Here is a 24,800-nt window from a genome sequence, read left to right as displayed (position 1 = left end):
GATAGTTGAAGAAGTTTATTGGAAAGTAAAAATCATTCCTCTCTATCTTATCATCAGGAATCACCCTGGCTTGAGATTGTCTCTCTTAGAGCTCTACAATATTAATTAAATGTCCCTGTAATATTTAAAATATGCTTTTCTTCAAAATTCCTCTGTCTATGCCATTTCAATTACTTTGCATGCATTCTCTTACAAAGTTAGTGGATAGTTACTTTAAAAATCCTGTCTTAGGTACGTATAGATATGTGAGAACTCTTGCCTTATTTCTGTTGGATGGAATCTAGTTTAGGGAGAATTTATTTTTTTTAAAAAACCTTCACTCTAAGTAAAAGTGTGTAGCTGCAAATGCCTTTCTCTTTTAGCCTGTAATATAGAGGACTGTCAAGTAATTAATGGCTGTAATTATGCCCTAGAAGCTCTGAACCTATAAATATGTTAATGGATGCTCTTTCTATCAGTTTAGCTTGACATATCAGAGTACTTTGATCACCAGCAGTGCAGCTAAAAATGCAATTAATATTTTATTTGGCAGAAGAATGAGCACAAAGCAAATAGTGAGAAATAGATCTTGAGTCAATAACAGGAAAGAGAATAAATACTATAGCCCAACTTACTGAATGCATTTGCCAGTTGTTTGGATAGCAAAGCTAGTGCTTTAAAAGGTACTTTGGGGGAAATATAGGAAAGACTATCCATTTTAAATTAGGCTGTTAGCATCTGGTAGTAAATTCTGTTTTGACTTTATCCTCTGCACCTGGCACAAATGTACAATTTCTGTTTATGAATCACTATGAAAAGACTATCCTTTATGTATGGTTTTGGCTAAAATTTTTAAAGACAGGTCTCTTATTCTAAAAAGTTCTTTTCTTAGTCACTTTGGCATTTATCTTGATGTTGAGAAGTTAATGCTCTTTTTACATTATAATCATGAAACCATATTTTCTATGTATGGGTATCAGAAATTCTTTTATAAATACTACGTACTGGGATGAGAATGAACTTAACCAATTTTTAGTTACAAATAACTTCTAACTTTTTCCAGTTTTCTGAGTCTTTTGAAAGCATCCATCTCCTGCAGTGAAGGTAGATTTATATGTTTACTAAGATTGTTACAAAAAATCTAGATAAATGGAAGTATTGATACCTTCTTTACAGTTGCTGTTACGCTTTTTTCTTCAAAATCTATGTATCTGCTCCTTTTTATTTGGTACTTAGCTTAAGACTGCCAGTTGATGACTAAAATAAAATTTCCATGGGGAAACAATTTGCCGTAATTTGGCTGCTGTTGTGTGCCTGACTGGGTGTTGGAACGTTGTCAGAAATGTGCTTGCTCGCCATCCAGCTACAGTCCGTATATATTCCACCAATACCACCTGTTGTTCCCAAGTGGACTCACTGCGTTCCAGAACCTCCCCTCTACCTGTAGTGCTGTTTTTCTTAGACTGTAATGATAATACCAAGAGTTATATGTAATTGCTATCTTAAATACCCCTTCTTTGTTTTTTGGGGTTAGAGGGTTGGGAGTAGTAGTATGTAGATTTGCACCTGGATGAAGCTTCTTTCCTGTCCCATCCTCCCTGCCATACAGTTCCCTCACCCTCACCCTCAAGCCCCACACACACATATTTATTTATACCTGATGAGGGCTGCACCTAACACACCTCCTCCAGATATGTGACACAGTGCCCTGCATATAGTAGATGTTCAGTAACTGTCTGTTAGGATGAATTGGATTTGGCTAGTTGAGAGGGGTAGGACTTTTAGATTATCTGTGCATTCTTTGCAAATTCTTCAATTTACTTATGTTCTTTATTAGACTCCTTGTAAACTAAAGCCTTACCCAGATCTTAAGTAGGAGAGAAAGCTTTGCTTCATGTTTCCAAAACTATCTTGCTCTTTGTGGTTGATGTCACCCACCAGAAAGAGTAGTATGGCAATTGCAATGTCTTTTGAATTCTCTTTAGGACAAAAGGATGCGATTAAGGGGAAGCTATTTTCCACACACATCCATATTCTTAGTATTTCCCTTGTTTTTTGGGTTCTTCATTCCTCTGTTGTCCACTTAACAAATATCTCTTGAGTACCTACTATGTGTGCCAGGCACTGCCTTTTTTGCAGTAGAAACCTGGGCTGAGATTTTTATAGGTGTACCAAACATTTTGTAATCAATATATTTTTTTTTAATAAAATTATTCTTTCTTTGAAAGATCACCCCACAGAGAAGCATGACTTATAGTATTATGGGGCCAAATATATGTTAGGTGAATGTAGCACTTCTCAGATTTGGAAATTGAGTCTTTTTTCTTCGTAAGCCTTCTAGCAACTGTTTCCAATTTGTTTGCCCTGTTGGCCCTCTACCAACATAGAACAAGAGCAAGAAAATAACCTTTACTCAAAAGGGCTGTCCCTGCCATTAAGACAGGAACTTTGGGGCACTCATCCACCCAGCACTGCCAGAAGTTTTCTTTTAATCTAATACTGAAATCTAGAGAAGAGAGGCTGTCTTCAGCAACTATTCTTCTTCCCTTTGTCCAGAATGAGGCTGTCTACTGATTACCTAGCCTTGGAGCCAAATTCAAAAATAACATTTTCTCACTTTCTAGCCACATCTGACAAAGGAATTTTCTTGAGCAAGTAAAGCTCTGCTTCTTGGCACCTGCCTACAGAGCTGCTAGCCTCTGAGAGTCCAGCTTCCCTGCCAGGGGCTCCCATGCCCAAGAGAAGTGAATGTGTTCTCTGAAAAAGGGCGTATGTTTTCACGGCTTCTCCAGGTTTTGTTGCTGTTTATTTTAATTCTGTCATGATTGTATTCTCTCTTTTTCCTTGAGACTGGTTGGCCTTATGTGCAAAGAATCTTTTTCTGTAATGATAACTGGTGTGACTCTATTTTTTTCCCAGGTGCCAGTGTGTCTAGTTCAGAGATGGGTACATCCATGCTCCACTGGCAGTGGCATTGTCCTTTCAGGAGCTTTACTCGATCTACCAAAGTCAACATCAGCCAATAAATATTTACTGACATTTCACAGGGAGTGAGCCTGGCTCTGCTCACCTTTTGGTTTTGTTTTTTTTTGGTCACCACTGGCTTTGTCTTCCTGCCTTCTCTTCTGGCTCAAAATTCACATCCAAAGATCTCTGCTTTTATGTTAGTATAGGTTTCAAAATTGTAGCTGGCGTGTCATTCTATCTCCTATCTGCCCTCCCTTCCTCTGTCTTCTCCAGCAGACGTATGGCCTAGCACAGAATCAGCAATCCCTATCCCTTTCCCGTCAGTTTACAGCGGCAGCCCTGCTGACCTGCATCCCGTGGACTGAATGAGATGTTTGTGCAAGGACCCAACTGCATCACGTATCCACTGGCACCGAGCAGGATTAAAAGGCTTTGTTCTGATCACACCCACATTCCCTTCCTTTCAGTCTTTGCTCCTCACACTTCCCCCAACCATGGCATCATCATGCTTGAAAGGGAAGGTCAGCCATTAATCTAGGACTTACCTCCTGAGAGAACTGAAACTCAGTAGCTATCTTAGACAGCCAGTGATCTTATTCTGAACTCTCTCCGACAAGAGCTGTCTCACAATGTGTCCAATAATCTTCCAAAGGATTATTCAAGTGACCTCGGAGTCCCTCTGAACTCAGAGATTCTTTGACACCCAATGTTTAAAAATATTTATATTCAGAAATTCATTTCCTGTGTCTTAATCAACTGCAACAATACAGTTAACTTTTTGTCTTAGTGGGGGAAGAAAAGTATTTCCTATTTCTTCCTTCTGCAGCATTCTTTCAACCCAAGGAATTCTGGGTCAGTCATTGAGTTTGGTGCCATTGCTCTGAACACAATTGCTCCTCTTCTGATAGCCTCAGATTTTCTGTTTATGTCCCTCTGCACTTTCCCATCTGTCTGTGTCTAGGCTCCCCTAGGATTCTCCTCTAATAGCATCTCATCCACTTCGTGATGTGTGGTTCAGAGTGGATTATCACCTGGGTGGAGAATGTTCTGTGTCTGCTGGACCTCATCTCTCCCATCTTCCATCCTCCTTCCTTCTGCTAACCCATGCTGGCATCCTTTGTCAGGTCCTACCATCTGGAACAGCTTGCCCACAGCTCTCTAGCTCATTACACCTTCTATCCCTTTTCAAACCTCACCTGAAAACATTCTTTTTCCTTTACCTCTACCTCTTAATTTCATCCTATTGAGGCTGGTTTATTTATTTCTCATTCCAGCCCATCAACATTTAAAAATACTGTGCACTTACAAATTGTTTCACAAAATCAGATTGTCTTATTTTGTGAGAGTTTGATCTCTTGCTCGGACACGAAGTATGTGCCTCTCACAAGTAGAGACTCCACTTGAATAGGAGAATTCTGCACCTGGGTCTCAGGCAGGTCTGGCTATGGACCCACAGTGCTGCTGCTGGTGGTGACCATAATGGATTTCATGCTGTGCTCCCAAGTCTGGTGTTGTGAGGGGATTTAAGCTGAACAGTGGCTTGCACCACATTGCTGCTAGTGGCCTGAGCCTTTTCTTTTGTAAAAGTGGGCAGGCTTACCATAATGGTAGACTTATTTCTCCCCATCCTCTGGATTGGAGCTGCATGCTGGAAATGCTTTACCTCCTTCCAGGAGACACCCATCCTTCTGATGTAATATTTGGCTATTCCCCATCTAACCTCCTATGAACAAGGAGTCCATACCCTCCTAATAGGACTGTGGCTGATCAGGAAGGAAAAGCAGGTTCATTACTGGGAAAAGGCAGGCCACTTTGGGTGTACATTTTAATATATTAACTTGCATATTATGGGAAAAGGAGACCCAATGTTTCATTTCCCACCACTTTTTCTAGAGCAGGAGAAGGTGATGGGAATGTACGGGCCCACCCAGGTTATTAAAGAGAAAGGTATAACTGCCAAAAGGCAATGCATCACTAATGCCTCAGCATTCCACATAGAGAGGGGGTTGAACTGACTTTGGACATGAGAAGATGTGCGATCCAGTCTCCGCTCTTTTGCTTTTACCTGTGTGGTAGGAGAAAAAGGCCCTGACCCTTCCCATTGAATCTGTTGCCTCATCTATAAATTAAAAATCACATGAGAAAAACTTTGTATGATTTTATGCTATGCTAGCTGTTAAGAAATTGTTTAATTTTAATTTTCTGCTGTGATTTTGTTGAATTTTTATCTTAGTAAATTCATTTTGTTCTGTCAGAAAACATATTTTTGGTAATTTCCAACTGTTTGAGAGAAGATTAAATTTGTTACTCTGAAAATCTTTAGGAATAATAAGAAGCAATCAATGTTCAGATCCTTCTTTTACTTTTTCTCTCTTTTGTTTACTCTCATCAAATTATGTTGCCAGTTTATGGAAGTATTATATGTTGAACTAAAAATTAATAATTTATGCATTATTAAATCTACAGAAGAAATTTTTTTGCAAATTTTCTTGTGTAATTACCTTACTAAAGCTTCAGTATCACAAATCCAAAAGGAAAGTTATGTACCAGATGTTTATTATCTTTAGCTTCTTAAAGGATATTACTTCACCTTTCAAATGCAAAGAGAAACTTTGACCTTGCCATTACAAAAACAATAAAAACAAAATGGTTTCATATTTTGCAGTCAATGGTGACCACTTAAATTCAGGCCAAGCTTCCTGGGCAACTAGAAAGTGGGGAAAAGCTCCATTAATAATTCAAATGAGATTATCAACTAGCTGAGCATATAAAGAAAAGCAAAATAATTAAAATCTGTACTAAGGAAATTTTCTGCGTGATTTTCAAAACAAAGATGAATTAGGAGAAAAGGTAAAATCTAATGTTGCTAAAGGTATGTTGCCATGTTATAATGGACACCTGTCGAGGGTGTTGGGAACAAGTTTATTTATAACTCATTCTATGAGCTTTTTAATAGGAGTTGAAGTTATTATATATGTGCAATACGTATTTTTGCCCTTCATTTTCTTCTTAAAATTCTACCAATTTGGGCACCTTAGCATATTAGTTGTCAAAGGGAAACATTACTGCCTCTATAGTATTTCATTATGCAGATTATCATAATTAACATATCCCCCTAGTTTGCTTCCAAATTTTCACTCTACTAAATGATACTGTTGAGTATCTTTAATGGATTTCTTTTGTGTTCTAAATTGTTGCCTTAGTGTATTTTCACTTCAAAATTTCCAATAGATATTTCCTGAGAAATGTACTTAGAATGCATATCCCACACATTTTCTCAAAGACTTATTTCAGGTAGCAAAGGTGGCAAAAAGAGAAACAGTGAGGGGAGCGGCATTTGGATGGCCTAATATCCAAAAACAAAGCAAGAGTGAAATTTCAGACAGGGGAGAGAGAGAGCAGCCTTCAGCAAGAAAGAGAGAATGAAATAGCCATTGGTTTTATAAGTGGGTCATTGCTGACCTTAGAACAGTTTCACCAGAGTAGCGCAATTACAAGGGTTTTAGGAATACCTAAAGGACATTGAAGGTGAGGCTACAGCCAGGCAGCAGCCGCTAGGCGTGGAGGGTGGAGCCACAGAGAACAGGGAAGGATATGATAGGCTAGGAGAAATCTGTGCGGTTTTTTTTTAGATCTAGAGGAAAGAGCCAGCGGAGAGGTAAAACGTGAAGATGCAAATCAGATTCCTAGAGGATGCAAATAATTCCTAGAGTAAGGCAAGCAGGGAGTTTGAGGGCAGGGTTGGGGGGGGTGGAGAATAGGGTGCAGATGGAGAGTGCAGATGGACACCAGCCTGGGCAAGCAAGAGGAACACTTTGTCATAAAGTTGGGAAAGCACAGGAAGAAGGATTTTGAAGTAGATATTAAGGAAATTAACCTAACTTCACTTTCTTAGTAAATTAGAGACTCTAAAAGATGCATGTTCTTAGGAACTTTAATCCAAGGCTTTCTAAATTTATCTCACATCGGAATCACCTGGGGGACCTTAAAAAAAAATAATGACACTTGTGTTAACTCCAAAGATTATGATTTAATTGACTGAGGGTGTGGTCTGTGTGTTGGAATTATAAAAAATTTTCCAGGTGATTCTACAGATCATTTTGGGAGCTACTGACCTAACCATTTAGGCAGTTTCATAGAGACAACACATTGTTCCTTTGGAATAAGACATATTTCAGCCAAAGAAAAGAACAGGAATTTTATTCAACAACTGGGTGGGAGAAATTGAGCAAATTAGCCTTCCTATGACCTAGAAAACATAGCCTATCAGAAAATGGAAATGAAGCCAAAAAAAGAGACATCAGCCCCAGTGTTACGACTTGAGCTTCTCTGGTCAAGAACTACTTGTGAGCTCTGAGCTCTAACACCAGCCTTCCTCACTTACACTAGCCAATAATTTTGCCCAACATCTAGGCTAATTAAAGTCAGATTTTTCTGTCAGTTGCAGTCAAAACAAGCCAGATATAACACATTTGAGTGTACACATTTTGATGAGATAGAGTTTGAAAATGACAATTGACTCAAACACTGTGGACTCCGGAATCACTCACATTTCACGAACACCAGTACATCCTCGACATACCTTGGCCCCCCAGCTCTGTGTTGTTATGAGCACCACAGCTAATTTAGGATTTCCATTGGATCATTTTGTTTAGTGGAGCAGTGATTAAGTGACCGTACCTCCACCCCTTGGTGGCCCACATTAGCATAAACTAGAAGGAACGTTTCATTTTCATGTGCATTTCATGTCCTTACTATTCTAGGAGCTAAGGGCCAACCGACACCTCCCAACCCACCTCGCCTCCCTGTTAAGCAGAAGGAGGCTGGTTAAAGGGAGAGTAGCGGAAAAGCAGAGTTATGAATTGGTGCTCCTTTGGCTGTATGGGGTGCACTGTTTCCCTGGGCATCATCGGCTCTTCTCATTAGTTACCTTCCCTTCCCTTCTGCTAATTTCTTCTTCCAACTGTAACTGACATAGACCTGCTTAAGTAAAGGACTGCATCCTCATTTGTGTCCCATAGGAAGTCTGTCTCTCCAGCCTCTGGTTAGGGGTAGTTGCATGCTGGAGCCAGCTTATACTGGTTTACAAGAGCCCAGAGTTAATTTTTCAAGAGTTTTTTAAGCCCATTGTTAGACACATTTATTATTGAACATTATTTTATATAAACTTACAATTAAATAAGTTGCATGTATAAAGGTAATAAATACTCAAAGTTCATCACTTCCTAATTTTTATTTCACTGTATTTTATTATCTATACTCTTGAAGTCTGCTATAGTAGAATGGTGGAAATATATAATGGTGTACCACTTCACATCTCTTACCAATTCCACATTCAGTCACATCATGTTAGTACTTGAAATTGGCTATGGTGTATTTACACCAAGGAAATTGGTAAATGCTATAAATCAGGACTTCCCCCTAAGCCCCAGAAACCAGTTGTTAAACATTTACCAATGTATCACTGAATAGGTACCTCTGCTTATGTATTCATAAAACCTGTAGAGGTCTTACATTGTGCTTTCTAAATGGGATGATATTATCTGTTTATCTGTGTACAAGCATCAGACTATGAATTCTTTGGAATTAGTGTACATGCTTTACTTATTATTGTATCACTTGCAAATACACAGTGTTTGGTGCAAAGAAAATGGCATGTTGAATGGATAGTGTGAATTACTGAATATCTCCTGGATTTTCTCACAGAACAATCTCACGTGTTCTTGTTGAACATGGAATGTTTCAGCTAATTTTCTCCCTTTCACCAGAGCTCTTTATTTTTTTAAATATTATTTTAGGTTTCCATATTGCATGAGGAAGTAAGCCCCAGGACTGTATCTTCTCACATCTGCTAATTTCCCAATTTCCCTCTTAACAAGAGGGGTGTTCCACGCCCTCCTCCTCCTCCTCCTCCTGAAGCTTGCTCCTGGCAGTGTGCAGGAAGATACTGGCAGGAGGCCAGGAATAGCACCCAGGAGCTGGAGGCTGAAGGACAAACTGTTGTTAAATTCTGCATGACAAATTCCCAGTTGAATTCAATCTGGGGAATATCAAGGACCCCACAGAGTTTCTGATTGAATTGAGTCTTTCCCATTCCATAAGGCAAGGTGACTTCACACAGATCAAAAATGAATTTCATTTATTGCCTTTGTTTTCTAAATGGTTTGTTGGTAAATTTGGCTCATAAACCGTAAAGATTCAGTTACAAAGTCTCAGAATCAAGAGAGTTTCTAAGAGTATTCATTCCTAGTGATATTTTTATGTAGATGATACTTATTTGTTTTAAATGTATACCTCCCAAATGTTAAAGTCTATGTAGGGATTAGGGGCTCAAGGTGCAATGACCACACACTTTTCCCTCAGTTACATCCCAGACATCAGCATGAAAATAAAAAAGGACAGTGACATCAAAAGACCAGGGATCTTTAGAAATTTCTCAAAGGTGGAAAGTGGATAAATCAAAGCAGATATCACAGCCGAGAGAAAATATAAAAAGTGTGGAGGGGGAAGCCATACTTCCTGGCAGTAGAGCCATGGACAGAGTCTGAACTTAGTTTGGAAGATCAGAAAGAAGAAAGAGATAGGACATTTAGGGATCTTTTCAAAGGATAGAATAGTGGGGAAACTCTACTCCTCTCTTCTTTACTTACCCTCCATTATAGATATTGTTCCTTAATCTAAAACTAGAAAACCAATTTTTCTAAGAAATTCATGGATCTGCAGTGATGATGACTGTGGCCCCGGGAGGAAGGTGGTTCCCTGCGCTGGGCAAGTTCTCTATGAATCCATTGAGACCAAAGGAAAACAAGAGAAAGGGCCGGTTGGGAAAAGGGTTTTTAATTTCTCACACCTCCATCTCTGTCCTGGCACGCTCCCAAGCCCTCCCTCTCTACCCTGTAGGCAAGCCAGTTTTGTCTGTTGCTGTGGCCACAGGGTGTGCTCCACTTCACCCCACCCCTTCCTCTGGCGGGAACTCTGTGAGTGGGTCCCTGATGACTGGTGGTGGCCTGACCAATATATACCAGGAATGGAGGAGAGGAGAGAATAGCCATTACTCTCCACCCCTTACCCCAGATCCACTGGAGGGTTTGCTATGTTAAATATCTTATTGATATGCAGACAGGATCTTAAATGCATGCCACTCTGGGACTTCCAATGACCTCAGAGTAAAGCCTTCCCCATTTTGACACCGAGTTAGGGAGGGATGGGCAAACGTAATGTGCCTGCTTGCCTTGCTGTACTTTTCCAGCCTGAGGCCTTCCCATAAAGCCTGCCAGTTATCATGCCCTGTCATTTTGATGGAAGGTTGGTTGAAACGTATATAACTCACACTATCTACTTGTATTAAAGCAACTTAACTTTTTATTAGTAAATGTAAACTGATAACCACTGACATGTGGGGGCTGACAACTGACCTGAAGAAAGAGGAGGTGATTCAGGAACAAAAGATTCATTTCTAAAAATTCTAATTAGTAGTCTCAGAAATATTCTAGAAGGTATTACATGTATAAAACAAGACCAGCTATGATGATAAGGGGGCAAAAGAGAAATATACAAAATTCTTATAATATAAAAATATGATTACTAAAATAAATACTCACCAAAATAATAAGTTGACCAAATAAAGCGGATATTTGAAAAATATAGGTACATAGAAGATCAATTGGAAAGACACAATGGCAACCTAAAAAGGCATTGAAAAGAGCAGAGGGAAAAAGAGAAGCTGTTATAATGGAAATGATTGATGTAAATTCCTGAAACTAAAGAATGTTTTCATATTGAAAGGACACATTGAGCTCTCAGCAAGGTGACTGAGGAAAGACCTAGACAAATTCTCTTGAAATTCTAGGGCATGATGAAAAAGAGAAGATTCTAATAAATTTCCAAGAGAAATAAAAGTAGATTTCCTATAAAGGAATGAGAATCAACTTGATCTCAGACTTTTAATCAACACTAGATCCTAGAAAAAAAATTTTTGATGCTTTCAAGGTTCTGAGAAGGGATGCTTTTTTAAACCTAGAACTGAACTATCAATCAAGGGTGAACATAAAATGGAGACAGCTTTAGGCATGCAATGATTCAGACAATTTGTATCCAACATGTACTTTTAGAAAAAACTACCTGAAGATAAACTTAAGAAAAAAAAAATACATATATATATATATATATATATATATATACATATAGGGAGATACATGGAATCCAGGAAAGAGGAAAGTGTAAAAGTCAAGGAACAGCAGATGTCATTTGAGTGCAATATAAAGATATCCCAGAATGGTGGTTATGTACTGGAGGCCAGTCAATCCAAATTAGAACTCATCACCAGAGTCAGAGGGCCTGAAGAATAACGTCTTCCAAAGAATGTGAATTTCTTATAATTAATAAGTAAATAAAATAAAATTAATAATGAGGTAGAGATATAGGCATTCTTTTTTCAACAAGAAAAAGAAAGGCAGTTAGAAACCCTAAGGAGCACAAAACCTGGACCACAAAGTAAAAATCTAAACATGAAGCAATGTAAAATGTGTTATGTTTATGAACAATTGTCAGGGAATGAACTTGACCTTTGTATTTGGAAAATGCTCCATTGAGTAGCATGGATTTAGTAACACAGTACAGCATCTCCTGCTTTAGGAAGGGTTCCATCGCATGATTTTATTTTACACTGGGTAGTATTTATATAATCATAATTTCATAATTGTCATTCACTGGATTTTGTATTTGTATAGTTCATACAGAGAAAGCCCAAAACTTATCATTAGAGAAGAGAATGTAAATGTTATAAACTTTTAAAATATAAGGGTAATTATATACCTAAAAAGCTTGGAAGTTTATGAAGGGAAGTATGGGGCTGCTAATTTCCTCAACTTTTGTAGGATATATATTAAGGTACTGTATGAAGTTGACATATGAAAAAAACACTACAATTTAAAAAACTGATAATATCAATGTATGAGGCAATTGAAACTTGCACACACTTCTCATGGAAGTGTTATTTGGTACTGCACTTTTAGAAAGCTGTTGGATATTACCTCCCAAAGCGTAACATACATATATCCAAGATTCAGCGATTCCACGCCTAGTTATACCCAACAAAATGCATGATGTATGACTCAAAAGCCTTGTACAAGAATGGTCCTCACAGCACTATTCATATTAGCACAGATGGGAAACAACCCAAATATCGCTAGAGTGGAATGGATTAGTATATTATGGTGTTTAATGACACACTGTGTGGAATTAAAGGGCCAGCATCACTGCCACAGCAATAAAGTGGATGAACCTTACGAGCATAAGGTTGCGTGAAAGAGGCTAAACAAATGATTCATTTATTAAAAAGTTCATAAACATTCATAAGTACTCAATGAAGGTAAAAATCAAGGTAACAGTGGCGACAGGAGGGACTTTCAGGACACTGGTCTGTTTCTCTGAGCTGTGACTGCATGGCTGTGTTTCTTTTGTGAAAATTCATCTTGTTCCTTTTCATGTGTATACTTGCTGTGTATATGACTAGTTCAATGAAAGGTTTATTTTTAAAAATCCACAGTGTTAAAAGTTATTTATACTTCATAAACATAAGTAATCGAGGAGATAATGACAACACTATAATAGAAAGGAGAAAGGGAAGAGGACTGTGCAAGGGAAACAAACTTCTCTCACAGACATAGACAGTACTGTTTAAAATTGATAAATGAAGAAATGGTATCATTTATTTCAGTATTTTCAGCAGTATGTAGACAAACAGTAAAAAAAAAAAAAATTTCCTCTTGAGAAATGGGAATGAGCAGCACAAGAAGTAATGGAGGAAAAAACTTTTACTTTTGATCTTTTACTCTTATGTACATTAAAAAGAAAAAAGACTAATATTAACATTGTTAACAGTAACAGGTACCATTTATTTCTTGTTTACCATTATTGAGATACTCAACTAGATATTTTATTACACTTCTCTCAGCTAAATCTTCACACTTGATATTCTTCACCTCATTTATTTGGATGGAATTTGTTAACCCAGTTATAATGACATAAACTAAATATCAAGATACTCGATTATAATACAAAAGACAGAAAACATACATAGGAAGAAAAATTCTCTGCAACCCAAAATATGTTTGTTATTACATTAAGGCACATTTGAGTTTGAGCTCCCTAGCTGTCAAGGGACAAAATATCAGTTCTTATTGGCTATAAGTCTCGTTGTCCAATAAAAAACTTGGAGAGACAATCAATACCTGGAAACAAATCCTAGAAAGAATGTGCACTATAAATGGCTGCCTAATGTATGTTATATGCTGTAATTGTTATGGCAAAAATTAGACAAGTTATTTTAAAACTCTCTTACTGACTCACTATAAAAGCCAAGGGCATGCTAATGTATCCTAATGCACAGAAGTAATTTCTTCAGCAGATGCAGGTAGTAGAGTCTGGACATACTGGTTTCTGGAGCATTTCCCAACTTCTGTACTTCAGAAAACTAATTATAGTAGATGTTAATAGTTACTCCATTAAAAATGGGTTCAAGTTAAATTATCTTGGAAAATGCAACGAAGTGGAGTCTCCCTTTTGCAGATTCAAAACTCTATTAGCATAGTAAAGACCCTTTGAAGTCCAATAGGAAATAAAACTAATTAATTTTGTTTAACCCAGTATTTTCCCAATTTATTTGATAATGGGACCTTTTTTTCAAGTAGCACTAACACTGCAGAAAGCAGATTTGGGGAGGCATTAGTTTACTTCAATGCAAGTTGAAACTGGAGCATTGCAAGCACAGAAGCACAAGTCATTTCATAAATCTTTGCATTTCAAAACTAGTTGTTTCAAAGGTACTCTTTGCACATACTGAAGGTGAATTTTCTGAGAATTGCCTCAAGTGCCAGTATTCTCTGGAATCGTTTATAAAATCAGACCCATAGGATTGATCGTTTAGAGGTGCAAAAAGCATAGTTTGCATCCTGTTGCAAAAAGTTTAGGGGTCTGGTAAATTCTTTCCTACACATACCCCTCCCATTTTCACACAGAGATCATCTTTAGCTAGATTAGACTCCCTCCTCCATCCTCCACCCCTCCAAAGTGCAGAACTGTTTGCATTTTGAATCTGTTAAATCAGGTCACATCAGTCCTATGAAACCAACTAACTTCTGTGCCACAAAACAGGGAAGAGGTGATTTGTAAAAGTTAAAAGGCAGCTATTACCAACTAGCCACCCAGGCAAGGAAAGAGACAGTGAAAATGTATGACCCTCATACACTATCTAGTCTTGAATACAACTACTGCCTTTGGAGTATGGCAAATTAAGTTCTCTACAAAATATGTTGTCCCCCAGATAGCTGAATGAGTAAACTTTTGGAGGGAGGTTCAGTTTTTCATTTATATATTAGAGGATGTCTGCCAGATAGACATTGTACAATAAGTATATTTTATGCTAAATTCTTTAGGGCAATAATTAAGCGATACATCCTAAAAATAAAACAATGGCATGCAGTCATCTTTGACTTTGGTAGAACCTGTGGGCATGATTCCAATTGCCCTCAAAATGTTACCAAGTTATGTTGATAAAGGTTAAAAAAGGGGATGGTGCATCATTTAGAATTAGAATTTGATCTGTCAAACAAGCATTCTTATCCACACTGATTCTGACATAGTGTTATGGCAAACCCTTTGAAAAAGCATTAATAGCTTGGGCTCTAATCCAAGAATGTACAGCTTGACTCAGAGATAGTTCATTACGGAATCAAAGGCAAAAAGATCAATGAACATAACGAAAAGTCTTACCCCACCTCAGTGTGATAAAGCAAGGGTCAAGCAGTAATCAGCATGGAACACTGGCTTCTTAATGCAAGCGAGTAGATTGAGCAACCCTGGCTTGCCCGTTTTGTTTGTTTTCATGAAGAAAATTAATCATAGTTTTGCACTTTGAATGAAATGGAAGGTGGTTTCCCACTTCAAAAGGAAAGCCCACCGCGAAGGAATTATGCTGAAAAAAGTCACTATGCTAGGGAGCCTCACAGAAAAGGTGCAGCAGCCGCATGGGACAGGATCTTAATAATTCTTAGAGGAACTATTTTCCTGAGATCTTTTTCAACATTTGGGTAAGTGATGGAAATTTTTAAGAGAATTTTTTGGTTTTTTTGTTTTAACCAAATCCTAGGAAGAGGCAGGCCTGTAAACTATAAAATGCAGGGAAAGCATCATGAAATACTTCACGCAGTCATTTAAAGGAATGTGTGATTCTACTTTTCCACCTCGAGACGTTAAACTCAGATGGCGCCATACAACAATCTCCACTCTTGGCCGCCAAAAGTTGTCCTTCGACATTTATTAGAACCCTTCCCCAACCCGGAAGATGTGTTCCTCTGAAGAGATTTGAAGTTAGAAAACAGTTCCTGAACCATTTCCCCCATTCCATGTTTAATTGCACAGACTTTTGGTGGGAGGGAAGAGTGGGGACATGGGAAGGGAGCCTGGAGAGGACAAGAATGAGGAGGAAGCAGAATTCCCGGCTTCGCAGGCAGTGAAAAAATGCCAGGGGGACCTTCAAGATTAGTAGGTGTTAGTCAGCCGTGGTGAGGAGGCAGGTCTCCTGAAGGACATTTGTGAATGGGATTGATCTGGATCTTTCTCAGTCTGGTTCTTCATTTGAAACACAGAACACTAAAAATGTTTTGAGTGACTATTTTCTTCATTCCCCCAAGAACACTATACAATTGATGTCATTCTCCATGCACAGGAGTATGGCTATCTTGGAAGATGAAGGCTTAGTTCTCCCATTGAACTCAAAATGAGAAAGGTGTAGTGTTACTTATGGGAAGGAAAAAATCCTTGCTTTATCTCAATTTTACCAGGCCAAAATTTCACTGCCCAACTGATACATATGGTGAAATCTTAGAATAGTTATATAAATGCTAAAGATTAATTTTAGGATGAGTTAATAATTTTATTTAAAATATCTTAAGGGTAAAGATAGAAAGAAAAATACATTGGTAATTATATAAATAGGACACTGGCCATTATAAAGGCTTAAGATGGCTTACTTTTGTAATGCTTGTAAAACTAAATGTAGACTCAGAAAAATACTAGTTTGGGAAAAAGAAAATGTATAAATTATCTCATCTTTTCCATCACTTCATTGAAATTTTAGGCACTAGTTAGTGTAAAATTTTATGTACTGATTCTCAAGTGAAGTCTAATACTAGGATATTGCCACTCATTTAAATGTGTGGGAACGTAACTATAATAGGTGGTATGTTAAGTTATGATATTGATTTCAATATTTACTATTTAGCTACTGTTTTAGGGTGTGAAGAGATCATTTTAATAGCAGAATTAAGTTTTGAAGCTATATGGAGAAAATTCTAATGGGGATACAATATCGATTCTTTTGCCTCAAAGATGTACAACATTTCAACAGAGAAGAGTTGGCTGAGGCTGCTGAATTATATGCAATACAGGCATCAATGTGAGAATCGTAGAAAACAATAGATGGTTTAGTTTTTCTCTAGAGAAACATGAACATTCATTTATTTTGATGGCTATCTTTGTACAGCAAACAGAATCATTTTTATAGGAAACCAATCCTTTGTGTACTTTGTGTGTAGAACCTGTGTGTTAACTTTAGATATATTTGCAGAGTTTGTTCTATATGGGACCATTTTTCTGGCATAAAAGCAAGATAGAACTTCTTTTTCTTTTCCACTACAGAGAGCTTATAGGAGAATTGCATAGCAACAATTCACCAAGAGTTAACAGCTATTGAGCCTCTAGTGGGTATATGATACAAAACTGGATCCTTCAAGGAATGTGTATTTTAAATACTCATGTTTACAGAACATACTAAATACACCATCAGAATGAACAACTATTTGAAAAGAAAAAGAACTGTTCTTCTTAGACTGACTCAGTATATATGTGTGTGTGTGTATATATATATATATATACACACACACACTATATATGAATATAAAGTTTACATTAAATTAGAAACTATACAGAGACTGGTCCATAAGTTCTTTTTTAGTAGCCTATGAAATGGAAATAGGACATTAGTATTCACATCCTCAAAGATTGTGTGATATTGTATTACAGTCATGTGGAAATGTAGCTTTTAAATATTTTCTTGAAGGAAATAAAGCAAAGTGGTTTTCAAGAAGGAATGTACAATGATAGCTTCATTCATTCACTGGCAAATATTTATTGAGCACCTACAAAATGTGAGATAAAGCTCTGGGTGGTGGGGCTTTACACAGTAGTCAGAAAAACAAGTGTTGGCTGCATCTGTGGAGCTTAATTCCTAATGATAGAGTTAGTCAACAAACAAATATATGCACTCCCCAAACAAATTCCCCAAACAATGCATATTTCAGTGTTTAGTGGCAAGTTAAAGGAGGATGTAGGGTTACAGTGAGGGGAAGGTGAAAGGAAGGAGCGACACACAGCAGCAATTCACCGGAGAATTCCGCTTTATTAGGGAAAGGTGCTGGGTTATATAGGAAGGGGCATGAGGTGATTGTGGTGTTACTTCTACAGGGCTGGTGGCTATTGGCTAGGTGCTGGGATTAGGGGGGAGAGAGGTGATTGGGCTTCAGGTGGTGCCAGCGGGAAGTGAGGACCCAGAAGAGAAGCAGGAAGTTCGCCATCTTATGGGTGGGGGCCCTTCATTCCCCCCTTTCTCCTCTATGGGGTTGTGGACGTTGCTTTCTCTCTGACTGCTTCCTGCTGAACGGGGGCGGAGAAGGGAGTGAGGGCTTGAGGACCGGGAAGAAAGGGTTGATAGGACTCCCCACAGTAAGGACGAGTAGATGTGGACTTCTTCAGGTTGGAAATCAATGAAGGTTCCCTGTAACCATAGGTCGAGGACTTGTTGATTCTAATGGTGCCAAGAGGATACGGGTGCCAGAAGGCAGGCGTCTGTGGCCATTGTTTCCAGGAACAGTTTCCAGCGGAGAGAGGGGTCCATCTCAGCGTGTGGTGAGGAGGTTACGTGAGGGTGAGGGATCTTCTGTGGCTAAAAGCTGATAGTTCCTAAGTAAAAGCTGGTTGAAAGTTTGATTAGAGATTTTTCTGACTTGGGATTTAATGAACTTTATTATACAGGGTAAGAAGAGACAGGCGAGAAGAATGATTATTATAGGGCCTGCAATGGGCCACAGCCAGGTGAGGAAGGGGTTTGTTAGTATTGAAGAGAATGGGTTGGAATTGGAAGCAGAGTGGAGGCTGGAGGCAAGGTCGGTGAGTTTGGTAATGTCAGTTTCTACAATGCCAGATTCGTTGATGTAATAGCAGCACTCTTCCCGATGGAAGACGCATGTGCCGCCCTTCTCGGCTGTAAGCAGATCTAAGGCCCGCCGGTTTTGAAGGGTGACCTTAGCTAGCGAAGTGACCTGTCTTTGGAGAGAGGCCAGGGAATCGGCAGTGGATGTCAGGGCTCCCTCAAGTTTGGCGTTGAGATCTTTAATTGCCCACAGAGAGTGACCCAAGGCCCCTCCCAAAAACCGTGCCCCAGTGGCTGAGGTGGTCAAAGAGATACCGACCATGACGGGAAGGAAAGCAGCCCTTTTTGTGCACAAGGGCAAGGGAGGTTGGAGCTCAAGAAATTCTGCCATGCTGTAAAGTGTAAGCTGTGGGATTAGGGTGATGAGAATGCAGGGTGTATTGGAGTTGGGAGGCAGTGAGTTGAAAAGACTGCCATTACCCCAAAAGAAATGTCCTGGTTGTGTAAGTTTTAGAGTCGGAGGCGGGGGTGTAGATAGAGAGGCAGTGAAGTGCGCTGGAGGGGGGTGGAGTTGGGCCTACACAGTGGTGGATGGTGAGATTATCTGCGTATTCTGGTTCCCATAGGGGTATGTCTGCCAGGGGGTGGAGGGTTTGTCCTTCTGCATGGAAGGAGTACTTGGAAATATTAAGGGGCACGGTGGCCAGCAGTGGGCACTGTAGTGATGCGCACAAGAAACTTGTGCAGTGTTGAGGGTGTGGTTGAGAAAGATGGTGGTGTCTTGAATGAGCTGTAACCAAGAGTAGGAGAAATTAGAAGAGGGGCGGGGATAGGAAGATGAAGATGCGCCGTCAAGAGTTTGGATAATGACTTTTTTGGAATGTCCGATACCTGATGCAACTTGAGAGATCTGGGAACGAGAAGGAACATACTCTCGAGAGATATGAAGGGTACCGTGGGGGGTCGAGGACCCCCCGTAGTAAACTGAGGCTGTGACTCCGGCGGCCCATCGAGAGTCCCAGGGATCTGGGATTGATAAGAAGAATGAGCTGTTGGGATATTTTATGAAACGATTGGAGGAGTAATACTGTGGGTACTGGGAGTTACCCATGTAGTGAATGGCACAAGACCAGTAGGGACATCCCCCATAGGTGTCTGGCCATCACCTGCAACAGGCTTGTTTTTGGTCATAGAGGAAGCAGAGGTAGGGAGAATAAAGGTGGCTGCTAGTGAACACTTCGGTGGAGGGAGGAAAGTGGAGGTATAAAGGCTCGGAGCAGCCTTTCAGAGGGCAGTCTGATGTGGCAATGAGGGCAGTAATTTTTGTTTGATGCTGTAAGTAAGTCTGTCTGACTTTGAATCGCCATACAAAGGAGGCTGGGGTGGTGGGGAAGACAATAGGAATGAGGAAAAAGAGCGAGAGAGCAGTAAAGGAGGAAAAAGTCATGATTCGGGTATGGATGGCAAAGGGGGTGAACGGGAGATGCGGAGTTTCAAGGGATCAGAGGGATGAGGCATGGTAGAGTAGACAGCGTCTTGGGCTGTATCCGAAGGACTCTGGTTTGTGACTGATGGGTCTTGGGTGTCCAGAGAAGGTGGGTCCTGGGTGTTTGGTTTCAACCTGGAGATATGAATCCAAGGGGAAACAGAGTTATCAGGCAGTGAGAGCTTGGTGGCTGAGGGGGTGCAGAGAATAACTGGGTGTGGACCTTCCCATTTTGGGGTGAGAGAGGGCCAATCCTCTGGCAGCTTATAAAACACTAGTTGACCGGGCTGTAAGACAGGAGGGTTTTGGGAGGCGGATGGATCAGGAAGGAGCCAATCCTGATATTTCCACAATTCGGTGCAGAGGAGAGAGAGTAGCGGAAGGGCCATATTGGGAGGAATTGGTCCTTTGTGGGAAGGGAGCCCTGGGGGTAGAATTGGGCGGCCGTACATGATCTCAAAGGGTGACAAGAAGGAAGGTTTCTTTGGGAGGGCCCGAATGCGGAGTAGAGCTAAGGGAAGTAGGCGAATCCAGTCAAGGTGTAGTTCTAGAGATAGTTTGGTCAGGATGTCTTTTAGAGTCCTATTGGCTCTTTCTACTTTTCCCGAAGCCTGTGGTCGATAAGGACAGTGTAGATGCCAGGGGAGTGAGAGCGACTTGGAGAGGTTCTGAATGATTTGGGCAGTGAACTCAGGGCCGTTATCTGATTGGAGGGAAGTGGGCATCCCGAACCTAGGAAAGATCTGGGTGAGGAGGATAGAGGCAACCGCGGACGCTCGTTTGTTAGTGGTGGGGAAAGCCTCGACCCATCCTGAAAATGTATCTACTAAAACGAGTAGGTATCTGGTACGCCATACAGGGGGCATGTTAATGAAGTCTATTTGCCAATCTGCGGTGGAGACATTACCCCTTGCTTGATGAGCCAGGAAGGGTCGGGCCTTGAGGCGGGTATTAGGGTTAGTGCGGTGGCAGATGGTGCACCTGCGGGTGATTTGGTTGAGTAGGGTTTTGTCTTCAGGAGAGAGAGAAAAAAAGGATTGTAAAAAAATGGATCAAGGATTGGTGGCTAGGATGGAACAGTTCGTGTAAGAAGCGGAAGAGGGACTCTTTGTCCTGGGAACAGAGGATGTCTTGTGATAAGGCTAAAACCGCAGGGACAGACGGATCACTGTCTGGTGCTTCTTCTGATAGGGCAATCGACCAGGCTACTCTGTCAGCTTTATTGTTACCTCTTGTAATGGGGGAGTCGTCCTTTTGATGTGATTTGCAGTGGACTATGCCCAGTCTGTGTGGGAGCTGTGAAGCCTCTAGAAGTTTAATAATCAAGGCTGAATTAGTGATGGAATTTCCTTTTCTGGTGAGGAGGCCTCGTTCTTTCCATACTGCCGCGTGAGACAAGAGAATGTGGAATACGATTTGGAGTCAGTGTACAGTGTGAGAGACGTGTCCCGGGCCAGAGTGCAAGCTCTGGTGGCTGCAATGAGTCGGCCTGTTGATTGGTTGTACCGGGGGGTAGGGCTCGTGGCTCGATGACGTCTTCGAGGGAGACTACTGTGTATCCTGCGTAATGGGTGCCCTCATGTTTAAAGGAGGACCCATCAGTAAACCAGATGAGGTTGGAGTGTGAGAGGGCTCCTTCGGAGATCGTGGAGTGGCACGGAAAGAAGTTGTGAAGGGCTTCCAGGCAATCATGCGAAGGAGTATGAGGAGAGTAGGGTAGAGGAAGAAGAGTGTCCGGATTCAGGGGCAGGCAGGGGAGGAAAGAAATGTCTGGATTTTGGAGGAAAGAGGACAGTAAGGTCAGGAGTCTGGAGGGAAGGAGAGTCTGTAAACTTTTGTAGGTTAAGAGATCCTTTAGGTGATGTGGGGACAGAATGGTAAGGAGCACCCCGAATGTCAGTTTATGAGCTTCCTTCTGCAAGAGCTGTCCAGCGGCTAATGCCCGTAGGCAGGGGGCCCATCCCCAAACTGTGGGGTCTAATTGCTTGGAAAGATAAGCTACTGGGGCAAAGGATGGGCCATAATATTGGCCTAGGACTCCTAGAGCTTGACTGGACCTCTCATGAATGTATAATGAGAAGGGCTTCAACAAATCAGGAAAATGGAGAGCTGGGGCTTCCACAAGGGCTTGACGGAGCTTAATGAAGGAGTGTCGGGGTGATGAGGATAATGGTTCTTCAGGGGGGCCCTTGCTGAGGTCGTATAGGAGTCTTGCCAACAGGGAGAAGTTAGGGATCCACACTCTAAAATACCCCACCAGGCCTAGAAAGGAAAGGATTTCTGTCTTGGTTTTGGAAACGGGCAGGTCAGAGAGGAGCTGTTTTCTGTCTAAGGTAATGGACTTTCTTTGTTGAGATAGAAGAAATCTGAGGTAAGTGACAGAAGGGGAAGAGATTTGAGCTTTGACGGGGGATACCCGGTAACCTCTGGAAGTTAGAAGGTTAAGTAGGGAGGCAGTGTCAAGTTGAGACTGTTCCCACGAGGGACTGCAGAGTAGAAGATCGTCCACGTATTGTAATAAGGTGGACTCGGAGTGATCATGATGAAACTGTTTGAGGTCCTGAGCTAGGACCTGTCCAAAAATATGGGGACTATCTCGGAAGCCTTGTGGCAAAACTGTCCAAGTGAGTTGTTCAGAATGTCTTGTGTATGGGTCCATCCAGGTGAAGGCGAAAAAATCTTGGGAGGAGGGTTCCAGAGGGATAGAAAAAAAATGCGTCCTTGAGATCTAGGACTAAGAAGTGGGAGGCCGAGGCAGGGATCCGTGATAAAAGGGTGTATGGACTTGGAACCAAGGGATGGATAGGGACGATGGCCATGTTAATGAGGCGGAAATCTTGGACTAGGCGGAAAGATCCATTGGTTTTTTTAACAGCTAATATGGGGGTATTAAACAGAGAGTGAGTGGGTCTGAGGTAATTTTTGTTTAAAAGATCTTGAATGATGGGTTGGAGGCCTATGAGGGCTGAAGTGGTTAGGGGGAATTGGGCCTGACAGATATACTGAGAGGGGTCACGTAATTTGATAGAGGCAGGAGGACATAGAGCCATGGAGGGGCTTGTAATGTCCCAAACTTTGGGATTTACAGGGTGTATGAGGGCGGAACTGGAGCTTTCATTGGGTAGAGGGGGGTCGTCGGCTATGAGGGCCATCAGAAAGGGGGTACTGGGGGCTGTGGGAGTGGATATAGTTATGGAAACATGGAGGAGAGAAAGGATGTCCCGTCCTAGTAAAGGGATGGGACACTGGGGCATAACCAGGAAGGAGTGGGAGAAAGGTATGGGATTGTCTTGGATTGTGCATAAAAGTGGGGGGGTTTTAATGGGAAAATCTGTTTACCTCCTACCCCGACTATAGGAGTAATGGCAGGCGTGGTAGGGCCCCGATATTCTCGCAAGACTGAGAAGGTGGCTCCTGTATCTAGGAGGAAGGAGATGGGGCGACCGTCTACTATTAGAGTAACCCTGGGCTCCTGTTTGGTGATGGAAATGGTCGGGCGAGAAGCCCCCAGGCCCCATCAATCTTCTTCTGCCAGCCCCACTACGGCGGGCTTAGGATGGGGGTTGTTCGTCCAGCCTCCCCTTCGGGTGGTTGGGCAATCAGACCCCCAATGGCCCTTTTTGTGGCATCTGGGGCATGGGGTGGTATGAGATCTGGGGGAGGGGCACGCCCTTGACCAATGTCCTTCTTTTCCGCACTTGAAACAAGCTCCTGTGGGGGGCTTGTTTGTAGAGGGGCGCCCAGGTTGTGGTTTTATCAGCTGGGCCAACATTTGGAAATTGGCCTGATCAGCCTTTTGTTTACGGTGTTCTTTCTCCTCCTCCCGGTTATGGAAGACTTTAAAGGCCACTGTTAGGATCTCAGTCCGTGGGGTAGCGGGGCCCTGTTCTAACTTTTTAAGTTTAGCTTTAATGTCGGGGTAGCTTTGAGCTAGGAAGTATGTCATAAGGACATGTCTCCCGTCAGGCGTTTCTGGGTCCAGGCTGATATACTGTAATAGGGCTTGGGTGAGTCTGTCTAAGAACTCGGAGGGAGTCTCCTCCCTCCTTTGAATTATGTCTTGGAACTTTTGAAAATTGACTACTTTACGAGCTGCCTTTTTCAGACCTGCTATTAAGCAGCAGGCGAAGATATCTTGAGAGCGGAGACCCACGGCGGTGTTATAATCCCAGTGTGGGTCTTGTTCGGGGACAGCGGTGGGGCCAGGGGGATAGGTGGGGTCAGTCCTGTGGGTTTTGGTGGCATGCGTTTGGGCAAAGTCCCAAACTCGTCTATGCTCTTCAGGAAGGAGGGTATTGGCCAGGAGCATGAAAATGTCATGATGTGTGAGGCTGTATGACTGGAGGGTCCATTGAAACTCCCTGATATATGTCGTGGGATCAGTGGAAAAGGAACCTAGGCATTTCTCAAGTTGGGCTAAATCTCCTAAGGAGAAAGGGACGTGAACGTGCATGATGCCTTTGGATCTTGCTACCTCCCGGAGGGGGGCGATAATTTTGGGAGGCCCTCGGGACCGAGTCTGAGGGGGACTGAAGGGTTCTGGCTCAGTCTGTGGGGGAGAAACAGGTGGAGGCAAAGATGGAGGAGGCTCCTGGGACTTAGTTAGAGGGGGTCTGAAAGGCTCAGGCTCGATCTGCAGGAGGGGGGAGGTAAGGGGGATGAAGGCGGAGGGGGTGAGGTGGGGGAGGAGATGGTGGTGGAGGAAGGGGGATGGGCTGTTGTAGGAGAGGAGGGGGAAGGGAGTGGACGGGAGGCTTCTGCAGGGGAAGGAGGTGGAGGCGGCATGGCGGAAGAGGGCGGAGGGGTTGTAGGAGGGGGAGGGGCTGAAGGGGGAAGCCTGTATGGCAGAGGTTCGTCGGCTGGGTCAAAGGTAATCGAGGAGGGACTGGGAGTGTGTGGAGGGGAGGGAGACGGCTTGCAGGCTTGGAGAACTTGGGGCAGGGAACAGGTGGTGCAGAGGCTGGGATTTTGAGCTAGGAGGCGAAAAGCCTCGATGTAGGGAATCTCCTTCCAGTTTTTCAGGCGCTGGCAGTAGTTAAAAAGGTCGCGAGTGATGCTAGGATCAAGAGTTCCCCCTGTGGGCCATTGGTTGTTATTGTCTAGGGGTTATGTTGGCCAATCTTGGGAGCAGTATTTACAAAGTTTTGGTTTTATATCAGG

At 41.7% G+C, this 24,800-nt stretch overlaps 1 protein-coding gene across 7 annotated transcripts in view; it reads left to right on the top strand.

Moving 5' to 3' along the window:
• GRIP1 (glutamate receptor interacting protein 1) overlaps positions 1-24,800 on the top strand; it is a 676,609-nt gene that overhangs the window by 382,741 nt on the left and 269,068 nt on the right. The gene's annotated exons all lie outside the window — the stretch shown is intronic.

The sequence above is a fragment of the Manis pentadactyla genome, chromosome 10 (assembly GCF_030020395.1).
Source record: "Manis pentadactyla isolate mManPen7 chromosome 10, mManPen7.hap1, whole genome shotgun sequence".
Taxonomy (NCBI): Eukaryota; Metazoa; Chordata; class Mammalia; order Pholidota; family Manidae; genus Manis; species Manis pentadactyla.
Note: the sequence above shows the minus strand (reverse complement) of the source record. Positions and strands in the feature narration are given on the sequence as shown.